This window comes from Bemisia tabaci, chromosome 3, assembly GCF_918797505.1.
Source record: "Bemisia tabaci chromosome 3, PGI_BMITA_v3".
In the NCBI taxonomy this organism is placed as follows: Eukaryota; Metazoa; Arthropoda; class Insecta; order Hemiptera; family Aleyrodidae; genus Bemisia; species Bemisia tabaci.
The window spans coordinates 44,445,722-44,459,957 of record NC_092795.1 but is presented as its reverse complement, the minus strand read 5'-3'; positions in this window follow the sequence as shown (position 1 = coordinate 44,459,957).

Here is a 14,236-nt window from a genome sequence, read left to right as displayed (position 1 = left end):
GACGAAAATCGCACAGGTACATTTCTGTGAAAAACTGATCACAAGCGCCATGCGACGTTTAAAAATTGCCGCCGCCATATCATTTTCTTACAGAGAAATTGTTCAACGAAGCTGTCCGAAAATTTCACTGAGTTTTTTTTTTTGTAATGCCGATAAAATTCAGTGAGATTTTCAAACAGATTTAACCAACAATTTCTCTGTGAAGAAATAAAATTACGGCGGTAATTTTTAAACGTCGCATGGCGCTTGTGATACTTTGACCGGAAGGTGATGATTTCTTACTGAAAATCATCGAGATTTCCCCTCTGGTCTCACGCAAAAGTCGGTAAAATTTTGGAATATCGCAAAGGTAAATTTTTGTAAAAAAAAGAATTGATCCCGCCAATTTTGCAACCTTGGAATGGAGTTACGTATCTTCGTGCGGGAAACAACGGATTGATCGTCCCCTCCCTAGATCCACAAACGTCACGTGTGCCATTCCGATCAAGAAAAGACAACGATTTAGAAACTATAGATTGGTGGTGGCCTATCAAAAAACGTAACACACATGGAGCGGTCGTTCGATAGGCGGGCGGGGAGTGGAAATGGCCGATTGCTATCTTCGTCATAACCTCAAGTACATGGAATCTTACGGGAGTTTTTACAATAAATGATTTAGCGTTGAAATTTTCATCGTAAATGCACTTGATGAATGGCTAAGCTCCATATCCGGACACAGATTTTCAAATAGTTGGTTCGAAATTTGATGTAAGTCCGTATTCAGCAACACTGGAAAAAAAACACATTGGATCTAGAGTCCAGACTCCTGAAAACATTGACAAGAAAAAATACTCTTGATTCAATCAGATTTAAGCTTAAATCAAAAGGAAATCCGCTCAAATTAAGAGGCTTGGTTCTTGATTTAAGCAAAAATTCGATTGAATCAAGAGTATTTTTTCTTGTCGATGTTTTTAAGAGTCTGAACTCTAGATCCACTGTGTTTTTTTTTTTTTTTTTCTAGTGCTCCCAAACCACGTATCGTCACCTTTCCGGCCAAAGTATCACAAGCGCCATGCGACGTTTCAAAATTCCCGCTACCATTTCTACGAAACGGAACTAGGTGCATTAAGACATGAGCCCTGAGACCCATATGAATATATGCATCACAGGGCTCACGTCTCAATGCACATAGCTCCTTTTGACAGAAAAACACTTTCTCTGTAAAAAAATGAAATGGCGTTGGAAATTCCAAAATGTTGCATGGCGCTTGTAATACCTACTTTGGCCGGAAGGTGACGGTATCCCGTTTGCGGTGTTCTAAAATCTTAACTCCAATTTTACTTTTTGGAAGTAAGGCAAATCAATATCATTCATTGAAATATTTACAGATTTTTTTTTTTTTTTCGGGCCGAATAGAAAAATTATGGAAGTTTTGAATAATTTACGTCAAGTGGTTTTCCATTTAAAAGATAACGTATGCCAGGAAGTCTATAACATCGTAAACAGAGATGCGTGATTCGGTAGTTTCACCGTCGATTTTAATTTTTAAGACGCATCCAAGTAAATGTCAAGAAATTGCAGATAATGAAATTTAGAGGTTTCGGGAGGTAAATCCCCCAAAATTATGCACATTTTCGGATAATGAACTACTAATAAGAGAGAGGGAAATTAATAAGGTCTTCGTCGAGAATTATAATTTTAATCATCTCATATTAACCGTCTCCTGAATAAAAAATAAAAAATAAAAAAAAAAAAAAAAATGTAAAGTATTACTACGGATCTGGATGTTCCTTGGAAATGATTATAGCCCCAGCCGGGAAAATATTGCCATGCTATAAAATTATATTTTTTGCGCATTTCTATAACAAAACAAATTTATCTTAAGCGGAGATTTCCGACCTTGTTTATGCAGATCGAGCATATTCAACGAACATGCAACTACAGATATATTAACTAGCGTGAAGGGTTTTAGCCCAATTGAAAAAATAAAGGCGCATGCGATCCTACGTAGTGCAACAAACAAAAACAACGTCAATCCTTAAAACGCCTTCAATTCTTCCCTCTCCATCAGCAGATTATTCCGTATACATCTCAAGCCATAAAGTTGGCTTGCTTCTCTTCTTATCGAAAAAATAATACAGGGACGGAAATTTAAAAAGAAAAAAGAAACCGCTAATGAGATTGGTTTAAGGGTGTCACCGCCGATTCGGCTTTAACCTTCGAAATGTTTCTTAAAAAGACAGCAGAAAAATTAAAATAATTTATGACTTTTCACTATAAGGACACCTCAGATAACAAAAACTGGATGAGGGAAAAGAAAGGGGGAATACATTTTGCAAGAAATTTTAAAGAAGCTTAGTAAAAAACCCCAAAATAAACGCCCAGCAACTTATTATGTTTAAATATATGGACGTGTGTTTTATTCCGCGAGTTCTATATGATGATAATTGATAACGAGATCTTGCTATAGCAAAGTGCTAAGGAGAAACGTCGTATATTCGAGGGTTGCCAAATTTCCTTTCATAAAAATTATATTTCTGAGGGATGAGGAGGGGGGAGAGGGGGTGTACGATTCTTTTTCCTCGATATTTCCAGAAACTTTAAGAAATTGCAAGCAAAATAATCCAAAAAATCGGAAGAAAAATACCGTTAAAATCACCAGAAAATTCATTTTTTATCAAAAGAAGTTTTTCAACGCCTGGAGGCTAATACGGCGTTTTTCCTTAGCAAGGTAGTACACTGAAAAAAAAAATCTCGGTGTATTTACTAAGAAAAGGGTAAAATTACCAAGAATTCGGGGTTCTATTTGATCCCAGTTTTTTCTTGGTAAAATTACCATTTATGGAACTGGTAATTTTACCGAGAAATCTCGGTAAAATTATTGAACTTTCTCGGTAATTTTACTGGACCTTGGTAAAAGCGCAAATATTTTTTATCGACTGTGGTAGATTTACCAAGATAAAATGGCAAAGTTACCGGTAATTGATTGCCAATAAAAGTGGTATTCTTACCTGAAAAAAAAAAAAAAACAGTAAAAATACCGGTTTTTAGGTAAGCTTACCAGTCTGTCTTGGTAGAATTACCAATAATTGGTAAAAAAAAGTGAGATGGTAAAGGTACCAACGGACCGTGGCAAAAACGCCGAGAATTTTTTTTCAGTGTATAGCAAGTGCGTTGCAATAACCTACAGTTGAAACAACCCCCTCAGCCAGAACTCGCCGTGCGGCACGAGCTTTACGCGTGCGTGCTTCGTACTTGATCCGTCCTTCTCCCCTCGCGCGTGCTGGTGCCTCTATTTTTTTTTTAATATCTTCTTCCTCCTCTCCTCTTTTGTCCCGCGGGAGGCATCTATTTCGGTTGCTATCATAATGGCCTCGGCTTATCTGGGATCAACCCCTCCTTCCGAAAGCTGCGGGCGAGTTTTTTACTGGATTCAAGTACGTATTTTAAGAACCGTCGCCATTGCTCGTGGTTTTTTTCGTCGTAATCGAAAAGGTTGGTTATTCATGGAGCCTTCCCTCCATGCTGGCTGTAACTGGCTCCACCCCGAACGATTTTTTGTAGCGCGTCGGTGAAGTAGTAAAAAACACTTGAGCTCGAGATGGATCGTTTCGACAGCCATCTCATTTTTGAAACATTACGACGGTTAAACTACCAAACCACGTATCTCGTTTGCGGTGTTTAAAAATCTCCACTCACATTTTATTTTTTTGAAGGAGATCAAATCAATATCATTTCTTACAACTTTCACAGATTTTTCTTCGCACAAAGAGGAAAAATCACGGAAGTTTTCACAAATTGACGCTGAATAGTTTTCTATTTAAAAAATAAAGTCTGACAGGAAGTATGCGACGTCGCAAACCGAGATACGCGGTTTGGTAGTTTCACCGTCGATTATCAAATTAAGGGTCCAGAAGGACTCTTTACCTTTGCACAATTCACTCTCTTATCAACTATTTTGACCAATGATTGGTAGCCACGGAATTTCATAATTGAAGCTCAATCATAGAGGCAGGTCTCACGCTTCTGAGAGAGTTTCTGAGATAGTTCCTTAAAGAATTATCGATATTGCTTCAAACGATAAAATTAAGTATGCATATCGACGGTGTAATTCTGTAAATCTACAACTACGTATCTCGATATGTGACGTTACAACTTCCTGTCATACTTTATTTTTTAAATGGAAAACTGCTCAACGGAGATCCTCTAAAACTGCCGTGATTTTTTCTTCTCTCTGCGGACTGCGAGGGAAATCCTGCGAAAACTTCAAGGAATAATGCGATTTGTTTCCTTTTGCAAAAAATAAAATAGTAGCGGAAATTTTCAAACACCGCAAACAGGGCCGGATTTACCTACTTGCCGCCCCCTTCTCATTCGTTTTGAAATACCAATAAAAACCATCAAGTAAACGTGCCGGCGGAGGAGGGGTGCATAAGAATCGTTTACTTGTGTTGGACATATTTTTTGGGAAAGTCCTGTTAACACTACTAGCAAAAGTTCACGGAACTTTGCGCGAAAGTTAAGTTCCGTAAACCTATCTCTGTGTGAACAAGGCCTTCCATTCATAAGAAATGAACGAACAAATTATGAAAGAACAAACATAGATGTAGTTAAATGATTTTAACTTCCGCCGCCGCGCCGCGCCGCACAGACTGCACTGTGTTTGACGCAATGCGTGAAGTATTCACGCAGTCTTGTAGGCGCTAAGCGTTTCACGCTGACCGCACTGACTTTGGCGCAATGCGTGAAGTATTCATGCATTCTTGTAGGCGCTATCCGTTTCACACTGACCGCAGTGACCGCACTGTGTTTGATGCAAGGCGTGAAGTATTCGTGCAGTCTTGTAGGCGCTAATATGCTTTACATGCCGACCGCCGCCGCGCCGAGGGCTTCTCCTTTTCACCTCATGTCCTCGTCATCATTTCTCTCTAAGTCGCGCCGTTCCAGGATAAATTGCGTGTTTCGTTCCTCTCTTAACTCGATCAATGAAAGGTGCTATCTCTTTTATCACTAAAAGACAACAAAATTAGAAATTACTACACTCTCAGGAAATGAGAGATTTTGTCGCCTTTTCTCGTTTGTAATTTTTTTTCAAAATTCGATTTTTTAAAAAAAAAAAATTGCTAAATTTGCCGCCCCCTTGATTTGCCGCCATGGGCCGCGGCCCATTTGGCCACCCCTTTAATCCGGCCCTATGACCGCAAAAGAGATACGTGGTTGCGGACTTACACCGTCAATATAGTGCATTCTTACGCATGAATCGGGTTTACAGCACCGTGCGACTCCAATCGATATTTCCACCTAATTTTACAAAACCTTTCAGGAAGCAGACATCCCTACAAATCTTACTGTCAACCCTCTGCCGCTTATAAAATTAAATCATACTGATCCAAAATACCTCGTCAATTAGTGGAAATGTGAGTAAAATATATTTCTAATTTTAAATGTTACACATCACGAAAATACTTGAAATTAAATTATATACCTTTCCAATAAATGTGGTATGCATAACATGAATTCAATTTTAAGTAAATGAATATTTAACAATAGTTTGTAAAGAACGAAAAAAAATAAATCTGCAATTATCTGTACCGTTTTGGATTTCAAGTAAAAAACTTAAAGAATTTTCCGTTTAGGTTCGATTTAATGCAGTGAACTATTAAATCAGAAAAACGACCAAACTATATATTTTACTTTGAGAAGACATTAATCTGCCAAGTGCGTTTTAATGAGCTCATTTTTAGCGAAATTTAGTATCATTAGCGGCAAACTCACACAGGTAAGTAGCAGAAAGATATGCGCCAGGTTCAGCACGTGGTCAACACGCCCCCAATGACCCAAATCTGTTGCCAGTTTTACCAAGAAAATCAGAAGGGAGGGTAAACGGCGAATTGATATGAAGCATTTCTCAGAAAAAATGTTCCGATTCGTTTGATCACAGGAAAATATTTTTCATACTAAATGACCGGCAAATTTTGTCCTTTGCTCTTTCAAAGACTCACCTGAAATGGCGCGGCGCGTGGCGCTTCTTTGCAGTACCTACCTAAAAACATCGTGAGAGAAAGTTATATTTTTTCTTTTCATTTTTTTAATCAAATTTTTACTGTGTCAATACTTCTGTGAACAAGCATTGTCTTCTATGATATTTCATCCATCTCTCAACAGATTTTCATCGTAATGACTAAACTAAGATTGGGTTTGACTTGGGGTCGGGTTTAGCGGGATCGAGGGAACCAGCTCCTTTTTCGGTTAGTTTCAAAACCAACGTCTCTGCCACCAATTCCTCTAGTCAGATTGGTGCATCCATGAAGGTTTTCTCTTCTTTTTCTCTTTAAGGCATGATCAATGTATTCGCGAAATAATTACTTGTTATTTCTAAACAATCTTCGGGCAAAATTGGAAATTGAAAATTTTACTTTACAGCGTTGGGTCAGCCATTAGAGTATTCGCAATTATTCGCTAACTACACGAATTTTCTTACAATTAGACCTAACTCTGGAAAAAAAACACATTGGATCTAGAGTCCAGACTCCTGAAAACATTGACAAGAAAAAATACTCTTGATTCAATCAGATTTAAGCTTAAATCAAAAGGAAATCCGCTCAAATTAAGAGGCTGGGTTCTTGATTTAAGCTTAAATCCGATTGAATCAAGAGTATTTTTTCTTGTCGATGTTTTCAAGAGTCTGGACTCTAGATCCAATGTGTTTTTTTCCAGTGAAGGCCAAACATGAAGCTCGTGGAAATTTGAATTTATACCTTTATTTTATTTCCATGACTTACGTTTTGCACCATCTGTAAATGTTGTTTATACCACGGCTTATGATGTTATTCTGAAATCCAACTCGCTAAAAAATTCCCAACTTGACAACGACCGCGAGCAAACATTTTTCTTTTTTAAACCCACCCCTGGTTCCGAAAAAGAAAAGAGGCTGGCATTTATACCTCCTCCCGTCCTCCCGTGGCCATGGGCCATCACTAATTGATTGGGGGCCGAGTTATGAGGAAGGCGTTGGGCAGTGCGTTTGGCGATGGTTTCGGCGCAAGATTAAAACAATCAGAACCCTTGCGCACACGTTCGTAATTAATTGCTTAATAAAGGATCATTCATCTTGTGCCGCGCTATCCAAAGTTTAGGCATGGGTTAAGGCTCGAGAGGGTGTAATTTGCGCTGACCCCGTTTTTTCACTACCTCAACCTCACCTGGCCTCGCAGGTTTCGCGAATAAGGGCTGGTTATGGGGGCCCCGTTCGGATGGTCGGTCCGATGTAACTGCTCCAGTGCGTTTAGGCTGGTAAAAGCCACTGAGTTTTAGGGACTACGCATCTGCAAACCTCACGAATTTTTATCGAATTTTTTTGAATGTGCGAGCCCACAATTATTTGGAAATTTTTGAAACAACAATTTCCGAGAATATGTAGTCCTCTTTTTCCTCATAAAACCTTTCAAAATGATCAAGAATTCAGTTGAGTCATGGTAAAGTCATGTCCAAAAGATAAGTCTTTAAAATTATGGCTCCTATACATTGAACGCAGGTGGTAAGTCTATAATGGTGCTAAATGAGGATTGAACTGATTTCACATGTCGTTTCTATGCTAAAACTAGAGAGTTCTGCATTTCGCTACGAAGCGTTACAGACTTTTTGTCTACTCAAATTAAATCGAGGTGGAAGGCAACCAACAACTCAGAATGCGCAATGATTATTTTTCGTCGACGATTCCAGGTGTTTTTTTTATTTTTTTTAATGGAATTTGATTTTTTGGTAACCACACTGACAGTAGCAGCACAGCTAGAACGCTGCTATTGAGATAAATCTTTGATAGGTCAAAAAGCTGAATAAGCAACACCATTTGAGCATATTATTGAAAAATAGGTAAATTTTTTTTTAACTGTCACACGCATACGCCAAGAGAGGGTGCCCTCTTTTTGGATCCTTTCTCCTTAAGTTATACTTTTCTCTTCATTTCTCTTTATTCGTTCTAACCAAAGATCATTATTTTTTCCTTGAAAGGCGATTTGAAAAATCGCGATCAAATTTGCGATTTGATTGAAAAATCGATAGAATATCATGCAGAACTGCAGGAAGTGAAACTTTGATTCACAGCGGTTTTTTTAGGGCTAAAAACAAGATTTTTTCTCCTTTCATCGAATCGCAAAAAGCGCATGAAAATGGCACGTCCGGATTAAAATCCGGGAGGAGGATGGTCTGTTTCACCGACTTGTTTCCTGAAGTATATGTAATTTTCCCCTCTTTTTTTCCAACCCCAGTTTTTTGTCTCCCTTCCGGCTCCAGGCGACCCGGGGCAGACGCGTGCCCGCTGAAGATGCTGCGGAGAGATCCCTTGGGGACTCCCTCGCCCCTCCTCCCCTCCCATCTCCGGACTCAAAAACACCTTTCCAAAAAGAAGTGGAGGGAGCCGCATCCCTCACCCCACCCCGTCTCTCACCACCCCTCCTCCTTTCCAATTAACTACGTGCACAGCTATTTTTACATTTGCTTTCATAACGGTGTACCCCGCTGCCAAACTGAATGCCAGAGTGTAAACCACCACTGGATTTTTCTTCTTTATTTTTCTTGTGGGAGGGGCATGATTGAATTTTTGCTGTAATTATTTTTCCTTCCCATGAATGAGTTAGGTTGTAATAAGTTCAGGTTGCTGAAAGTAAAATTAAGTGTTGCCTAAAATTCTTAATTGAAGTTCGATTTTGTGATGATATAAGGTCGTGAATGTGCAAAGCAATTTTTGTCCTTAGCAGCAGCCCGATTGTTGAAATTTATGTCAGCACGACAAGAATCGAAAATCGATACACTACACAGCGCAGATAGGGGTATGTCTTGTCGTATCTTGCCGACATAGCCAGTTAAAGTTTCAACAATCAGGCTGCTGGCTTTGACTTAAAGCTCGCCAACGAATGGATGGAGATCGCTGTAAACTTTTGAACAAATGCTTCGTGGAGATTGAAGTGGTTTTAACCCAGGATTGATGGTACTAGAGTTTCATTAGCCAATGAGATGACAGAATTATATTTAAATACCCTCGAAATTGAGGGGTTTTTGTATCTCTTGGGAACTGCTAAAATAATTGAAAGATTACAAGGTCCATAGTGTCAGTCTTCTACAGATTGCGATGTCTCATGGAATTTGGAAAACTCAAATGTTGCACTGGAAAAAAAAAACACATTGGATCTAGAGTCCGCAGACTCTTGAAAACATTGACAAGAAAAAGGACTCTTGATTCCATCAGATTTAAGCTTAGGTAAATCAAAAAGAAGTCCGCTCAAATTAAGAGGCTTGGTTCTTGATTTAAGCTTAAATCTGATTGAATCAAGAGTATTTTTTCTTGTCGATGTTTTTAAGAGTCTGGACTCTAGATCCAATGTGTTTTTTTCCAGTGTGTTCATACCCCAATTTGTTAGAGTTACAAAAACCATTCGTCTACACAGTGCAGCAAAACTTTCCCCAACTTTTTCGTGAATGCGAGTAATATTACTCAGATTTACTGGTCTCTCCATTTCCTGAACTTATTTTTTCCCCTTCTTTTTAAATTCTTGAGATTGGCAACAGCGAGCCCGCAGCAGTGTGTCTCATCCTGGAATTGAAGCTGAGCGCGCGCCTCGGTGCATCGTCGAGGGAGGGAAATAGAAAGTTTGAGCTGAACCGTAATGGGGGAGTCAATGGAGTCATTTGAGCTCCATAAATTACTTAACAAATGGTTTAGATGATTTAAACATGCGCACACTTCTCGGGGGCGTCCCCAGGAGGAAGAAAAAAGTTTATCCAGAGGTGGAGTGTGAATAGATGGAGGCACGACTCACAAATCCGAAAACAAGCTCGAAAAAAACAGCAGCAGCAGGAGTTTTTGTTTCCATTTGCGGTAACAGTGAAACATCTTCTGTGGTTGAAAGTAAGCACCTTCCGTCGAGAAAAACACTGGGAAAAAAACACATGAGATCTATAGTTCAGACTCTTGAAAACATTGACAAGAAAAAATACTCTTGATTCAATCGAACTTTTGCTTGAATCAAAACGAAATCCGCTTAAATTAAGAGGCTTGGTTCTTGATTTAAGCTAGATTCTGATTGAATCAAGAGTCTTTTTTCTGGTCGATGTTTTTAAGAGTCTGGACTCTAGATCCAATGTGTTTTTTTTCCAGTGTGATGCGTAACTTCCCCAACGAAGAATACGTGACATACCTGAAGTTCTTCTTCACTCCTGCATGAATAAAAAAAAATTATTCGAATTATTTCTGAAACATTTATTCCAAAGATTGAGAGTTCATGGGACGTACAAAAAATACACTCATGATGATATTAATATGTAAAATGTTTTTGCCACAAAAATTATGGCTCTTAGCCCGCTATTCACACCCCCGTCAAACTGTTTATGAGCGTTGTCAAAATGCTCTCTACTTATAGTCTTGAACGTCGAAAATGGTCCCTAATGTTGACACGTCATAGACTGTCATGCAATACTAAGTTAGGTAGTGTTTCAATGCATTTTTAACAAATTTTTGTGACAAATAGGTACCTTTGATTTGACGGGGATCGCTTGACCGTAGTTCTACACGGAAACGACGACTCTAGGGCTAGGTTCTAAAATGGCATCACTTAGGATTTGGGCAGGCGCCTGGGCACCAGCCCCACACGGATGAGTAGTACCTATCGAAAATCTAGGCGATGCCGTTTAACCCAAAGAGACCCGAGAAATTTTGCCCCGCGCCGCGGAAGAGAAATTTATCAAGTCCTTCAAAACAAAAATTGGATAAAATAAATGTGTCCGTTTTATCCCACGGCCAACATTCCGTGCAAAGAGCTCTTCAAAGTCCAAACGGCCAATGCGGTCATTCAATCATTCCTCGCTGCCAACTCGGACACAAAAATCCCTCTTTTCCGGGGGGTTAAAACGGGAACGCGAAGCCTTTTCAGGACGCGAAGCGGCATCTACGCTCGGCGTCCGAATCGAGGCACACACGAAGCGCAGCTAACTCGACGGCAGAATGGGTTGTTCTCAGCCCTTTAGCACACAGATTCAGCCCCGGAGAGGGCCGGGAAAATGCGAAGAGGGGTCGGAAAAAAATGAAAGCAATAAAGGGCCGCGCGCGAGGGGAGCCGGGAGGTGTGAGTGAATGAAAATAGAAAAAGGGATAAAATTGTGGGTGGGTGGGCGGGAAGGTGGGGGCGGGGCGTGGAGCGAAGGCGGGGGTGGAAATGAATATTTCAAGTGCAACACGCTAAGGGTGTATTTTTATCAGGGAGGGTTGGATCGGAAAAACTGCTCCGGCGCTCCGCCGCACAATGGATAGAGTCAATTTGAGAGGTCGGACATGAAATTTTCGACTGAAATTGCACATTTTGATGTTTATTTCGTCAAGTTTTAAATTATGAGGGGTGCCTTTAAACGAAAATTTCACGAGAAAACCAATGAAACCACTTTTAGAACCTCAAAGTTTTGCATAAACGGAGTTAAAAGCGTTTGAAGTTTCCAAATTTCGTCCGACCTACTCCATTGGCTCGATCCACCGTGCGCCGACTCCGGGATCCCGTGTATGATTCATCCCGGCTTCGGTTTTTAGGCTCAGCATCCCTCTTCGTCCGGCAACCCCCCTCCCCGGCCACCCCGCCCCTGCAATCCCTGCCCGCTCCCTCGGTTTCCTTCGATCGCCGCTTGTGACGCTTTTATTGAATGCAACTTTGCGAGGGCGACTGACCACTGGCTCCGAGTTTTGATTCCTGAGTTTGTCTTCGTCGGAAAACTTCAAATTGTTATTTTGTTGATAAAGACGACGCGTCGATATTAGCTAGGGTAATTTTAAAGGCTACAATTAAACGGATTTTCTCCGGAAATTCTAAGACTTGAAATACCTTCACAACTTTTAACAACGATGAGAGGTGAAAAAAGCGGACTAGAATCGGTTTAGAACATGGTACACTGAGGAAAAAAACACATTGGATCTAGAGTCCAGACTCTTGAAAACATTGACAAGAAAAAATACTCTTGATTCAATCGGATTTTTGCTTGAATCAAAACGAAATCCGCTTAAATTAAGAGGCTTGGTTCTTGATTTAAGCTAGATTCTGATTGAATCAAGAGTACTTTTTCTTGTCGATGTTTTTAAGAGTCTGGACTCTAGATCCAATGTGTTTTTTTTTTCCAGTGCGGTGAAAAAAGGGCGGACTAGAATAGGTTTAGAAATATGGTATCCTAAAAGTGAAAAATTCGATGTGCTTTTGAAGACCAATACCACGAGTATGTTCCATGTGTACAATACTTGAATTACACTGAATTCACGATCGATAGGAGAAACACATTTTCAAGAAAGATCTATTTTCAGGGGCGTGAAAATATTCTTTGAACAAAACGGTGCCGGGACTACTCACCGATACAGTCTGTTCGCCTGAGGGACTATTCACCCACACGTTTTCACCTAAGACTTTTTAAGCCTAGGATCTACACTCACGGCCATTTTAACCTATGTGTTACTTTTACCTACCAGCGGGTTGTCATCAAGTTGCAAGTTGCAATTAGTTAAAATTGAGCACCGCGGTTGCGGTCACATCTAAATAACTGGAAACTGGAGTTAAAAATCAAGTTCGCCTTCAACTCGATAGACGCAATTTGAGCGGCTCAGGAGTTGATATAGTTGTATCACGCATTTTAGTTTAGTGTAGCCTACAAGAATTGCCTGACGATTATTGGTTCTTCTTGAAACTTTGAAATTTAACTCATTTTTTAATGAAAAAGTAGGCAAACCGTGCTTTTTATTACTTGAAAACTTGCTGATCCCTGTGAATTTGGTGATGAGTGTTTGAAACTCACCTTTGAGTTTCGGGAGCCATGTGGCGCATTAAGCTCGATTTTTGGGGGCCATTGAAGATTTTTTAGGGGCCAAGTTGACTTGATGCCGATATATCGCGGCGCATTTAGTGATAAGTTAGACGAAAGATGTTCTAGTTACAAAACTGGTAATTGTAACTTGGGGAGAAATTTCGAAAAATCACCGAGATAAATAGGATTTTTTTTTTGGAGGGTGATTTTTAGGGGCCACATTGGCCCAGCGCATTCATTTTTTAGGCGCCATGGCCGATTTCTTAGGCGCATTTGGCGCGTTGGCGCTTGTGCGTTTCGAACACTATTGGTGATATCCCTATATGTATATATGTTAAGCATATAAATAACGTCAAATGATGCACCTTACTAATAACGCTTTTCGACTTTTTTTCTTTTTTAATTCAAAACATCTTTTGTAAAGAGAAATTAAAGTAATCGACACGCATCAGAACGACTGTAAACGGAGTGACCGCGGCGCTCTCGGAAGGTTAAAGGGTCGAACGGAGTATTGACACAACAACGATTAAAAGGGAAATTAAAAAGAAATCTAATAAAAAAAAATCATAAAAAACAATCGGCGCCGAGTGCAGAAAGAGTCAGCGCAAGGTGCATCAACCTGCAGGGGCCGGATTTTCTAGGGGTATAAATAAAATCCAGAAAAAAATAGGGGAAAAAGTGCAGGTCGCGGAAGGTGAGAATCAAAGCGGCGGCACAAAAAAAGGTTTGAATAACTTGTTATTTTTAACCGCGCGAGCAGGTCGCTCGTGTACCTTTCCCTGGGACCCTCGCCTCTTTTTTGCCCGTGTTTTTTTCGTGGGTCGGGTTAATAGACGGGGCGAATTGAATACCTCCCTTGGCGTTTCGGCACCCCTCTTTGAATACGAGAGGTTACCGCCTATTTAAAATCATTACACGGGTAGTTAAGTCATTCGGAGGGAGATATGATACCTTTTTTTGCCGCTTTTTATCCGTACAAATCGTGTATGCTTGTTGAAAGGGTCCTTGCGCGTTTGTTTATTGGTTAATTCCTCTCTGTGTATTAATAGCTCGTTACGAGGGTTACGCTCAGCGGGTTTTTTGCGCTTTGAGTGTAATGCTCCATTTTGTTTACTGAGTTTGAGAGCCAGTTGATTAGGATAATTATTACTATTGGAATCCTTACGCTACGCCGCGCCGAGGGTGACAGCAAGATCGATCATAGGAAGAAGTAACGAGACAGTTGGGAAAACAAAAGGTTTAACTGTTTTATCATAAACAGCTAAATCGCAAAACTGAAGGTATAGGAGGCCTAACTCAAAATCGTGATAATTTTTTATATAATAGTTAATTTAATTTTTTTTTAAAAAAAATGTACTTTTTTTTTACTAAAAAGTAATTAGGACACAAAAATAACGTTCTCTGCGGAGGAACATCCTTCTAAACTCTGACG